This window comes from Azolla caroliniana, unplaced genomic scaffold, assembly GCF_043228905.1.
Source record: "Azolla caroliniana isolate FFs.n. ecotype wild unplaced genomic scaffold, voAzoCaro1.0.p SCAF_4, whole genome shotgun sequence".
Taxonomy (NCBI): Eukaryota; Viridiplantae; Streptophyta; class Polypodiopsida; order Salviniales; family Salviniaceae; genus Azolla; species Azolla caroliniana.
In genome coordinates, this window is record NW_028230439.1 from 18,995,898 (window position 1) to 18,999,248 (window position 3,351).

A 3,351-nucleotide genomic window follows, 5' to 3' on the forward strand; every position below is an offset into this window, starting at 1 on the left:
ATCCCAATACTTTTGTGCAGCAAGACTTAGGGAATGACGTTGCAACAAGAAGCGTCTCCCATAGGCCACAGAGTACTGAAAAAAAGGGAGAGTTCTACTTTCTTGTTCATTTGCCGAAGATCTTCCAACCAACCGCCATGCGTAGTCAGTCGGGTCCCGATTAAAGTGTTCCACCGGCTTACTTTGAAATGCCCATAGTTGTCGTGCATGGTCTGCCACAAAAGGGTTAGGATCTAGGAAAATCTTCTTCTCTAACCTAGCAATGACCCTAATGGGTTTTTGGGAGGCTAGTTGCATAACTTCAGCTTCTTCTTCCACTAAATACAAAAGACTAGCATCTCCAACCTCATAAAACATTATTCTACCCTCATCAGTGTAAGCCCTGGCACCTATTAAAATGCCCAAAGGTGAGAAAAGACCATACCATGTATAATTATTATGTAAGGTAATTTTCCTTTGACAATTCTGAAAAGCCTGTTGAATCTAAACAAACATCAAACCTCCCCCATGGAATGAAGACAAGAAATGTTTTTTGTCCTCATTTGAGAGAAATTGAAAACGCTCCCAGTCAGCCACACTTGTAGCTGGCCTCGAGTCCATTTTCCCCCACGATAAATGCGGCCTAATACCTAAAACACAACCAGAACTATCAATAAACGAAGGATTCCATAGCAATGGTTGTCTTAGAAATTGGGCTTCTGTTGAAGGCAATTGAAATAATAGAGCTTCTCTAATGTCCTTCCATGCCCTCAAAATACCTGTAAAAAATCTTCTAGAACCAACATTTTGAGCCTTAATTGGAAATTCGGAATTAAACCATCTACAACTATCTTGCCACTGTCCTCCTAAGGTAGGCTTAATGTTATGAATATCTAACAACCATAACTTTTTCCACAACTCATCCCCAAGCATAAATCCTCTCACAACATGCTTCGCAAGAAGAGCCTTACTCTGGAGCATAGGATCTATTAAGCCTAGTCCACCTTCACTTATTGGCCGGATTAAAACCGACCAAGCAACTTTTGCAACATCCCTTGATCCCAGCGAAGCACCCCAAATAAAATTACAAACTAAGCGTTGTAATTTCAATATAATGGAATGTGAAAATAACCACGTTGACGCAATATACCACATTGATGCAAGCAGAACAGAGTTTGTCACAACTACCCTTCCAGGTAAAGACAAATTAATTTTATCCCAATATAACAATTTATTTCTAACTCGTAATAAAAGGGGTGTTACCATATCCTCTACTGACAAATCTAGCCCTACTTGACAACCCAGATACCTTACTGCTCTACCTCGAGGCACCCAACAAAATCCTGGAATTGGCACATCTTATGGAGGAGAGGAAGACACGACCCAGAATCCCATAGACTAGTCCCAAATAATCAAAGCTCTTGAAGCATCACAAAAATATGTTACTGCTTGTTGAAGATTCAACAAATTCTCCTTTTTTGCAGAAACATATAAAGCAATGTCATCAGCAAATTCTGAATCAACAATCATAGTTGCATATCCTTGTATAGGTAAGGCTATACCACGAATATGTACATTCCTACTCCTAAGGTAATCAGAAAAAGCTTCAGAGACTAAAATAAACAAAAAGGGAGCTAGTGGACACCCTTGTCTTACTGATCTTGAAATTGAAAATCTATAGCCAACATCACCTGCAAACAAAAGAGAACTATGAGCGGTCCTATACAAAGCTGCGACAACCCTAATCCATTGCATTGGAAAGCCCATTCGCTGTAATGTCCCTTCCATGAAATCCCAATCCACTCTGTCATAGGCCTTCTTGAAATCTAAAAACAAAGTAGCCAAATCTTGTTGCTACTGCTCTGCAATAGCCACCATTTTCCAAAACAAAAAAATGTTATAAAAAATACTTCTCTCTTGAACAAACCCTGTCTGGGAATCATGAATTAGTTGAGATAAAAAAGGTTGCACCCTCCTTGCTATTGTTTTAGCTAAGATCTTATACACAACATTAAGTAGTGTTATAGGCCTCCATTTTCGAATATCATCCAAAGGGCCGTCCCCCTTTGGAATCAAATATATTAGGCCTTCTGTCCATTCCTGAGGCATATAACCATGGTCAAGAATTTGTTGGTAGGCAGAAGTCAAAACATTACCAATCATATCCCAATACTCTATATACCATGAAACCCCCATCCCATCAACACCTGGACAAACATCCTTACCTAAAGCCTTTGCTGCTAACAAAACTTCAGAAGGTTGCAACGGAGCAAGCAAAGAAATTTGCATTTCAACTGAAACTCGATTAGAGACTAAAGCCCAAACAACATCCCTCTTAATGAAATTATTCCTTGAAATTGGAACTGTTGTCAACAAATGACTATAAAAAGAGGATGTTATGTCCCTCATCTCTATCACATTCGATGTAAAAGACCCATCAACTCGTCTCATACTCGTCGGTTGAGACTTATGTGATTTAATGCGATGAGGTTCAAAAAACTGTTTACAAACTATATCAGTCTGTCTAATCCATCTTGCAAAGGATTTATGATACCAAAATTTTGACTTCTGCAATTGCATATCAGTAATTGTTTTCCCAACATCAATAATTCTCGCGACTAAATCTACAAACCTAGGCCACCTTTATTGCAAATGTTGTAACGCTATCAAAGCTCGTTTGTATCTTCCAATCTTGGAATCATAATCAAGGTACAAAGCTTTTGCTTTACTTTGAAAAAATTCTTGAATTTCTTTCAACACATGTACCACATTAATCAAGATAACATCGTATTCTACATCATAATGATATCGAGACCAAATACTTTGAACAAAATGTTTACAATCGTCTCTAAGAAACATGGAATTAGGGATTCTAAATCTACTAGCCCTTCTTGTCGATGATAAAAAGAATTTTAACTTAAGAGGTGAATGATCAGAAAAAGAACAACCAGGTAAAATTCCTAATTGACCACCTCTAGTCCACATAAAAGCATCCCCATAAAACGTATCCAAACGAGAAAGGTTGACCCCTGCCAATCTCCTGTCAGATCTTGAAAAAGATAGAGATTCTGGTATTCTATTAAAGGATTGCACTGACGAAAGATCAACCAATTGTAGTGACATACATAGTTTTTCCCACTCCCAAAATTCTGACCCAGAGATAATGCGTAAACTACCACCTTGCCTATCTTGCACATCCTCTAACATATTAAAATCCCCAACTAATGCCCAAAGGTCAATCTAAGGTATTTGTAATAGAATTTCAGACCAAAAACGAGACCTCGTTGCTTCATAATTCGGTGTGTAAAGGTTAAGCAAACCCCACTTAATCTCTCCTATTTGAAAAACAATATATTGTGCTCTTTTATTCGC

The 3,351-nt window shown here is 38.2% G+C and overlaps 1 long non-coding RNA gene across 1 annotated transcript; it reads right to left on the bottom strand.

Annotated features, from left to right (window-relative positions):
- Positions 1-1,896: 1,896 nt before the first annotated feature.
- Positions 1,897-2,469, bottom strand: LOC147865247 (uncharacterized). The gene is made up of 2 exons (XR_015529704.1): positions 2,205-2,469; positions 1,897-2,079 (listed from the first exon to the last, which is right to left on the bottom strand). It is a non-coding gene; the product is annotated as an uncharacterized LOC147865247 (long non-coding RNA).
- Positions 2,470-3,351: the final 882 nt, after the last annotated feature.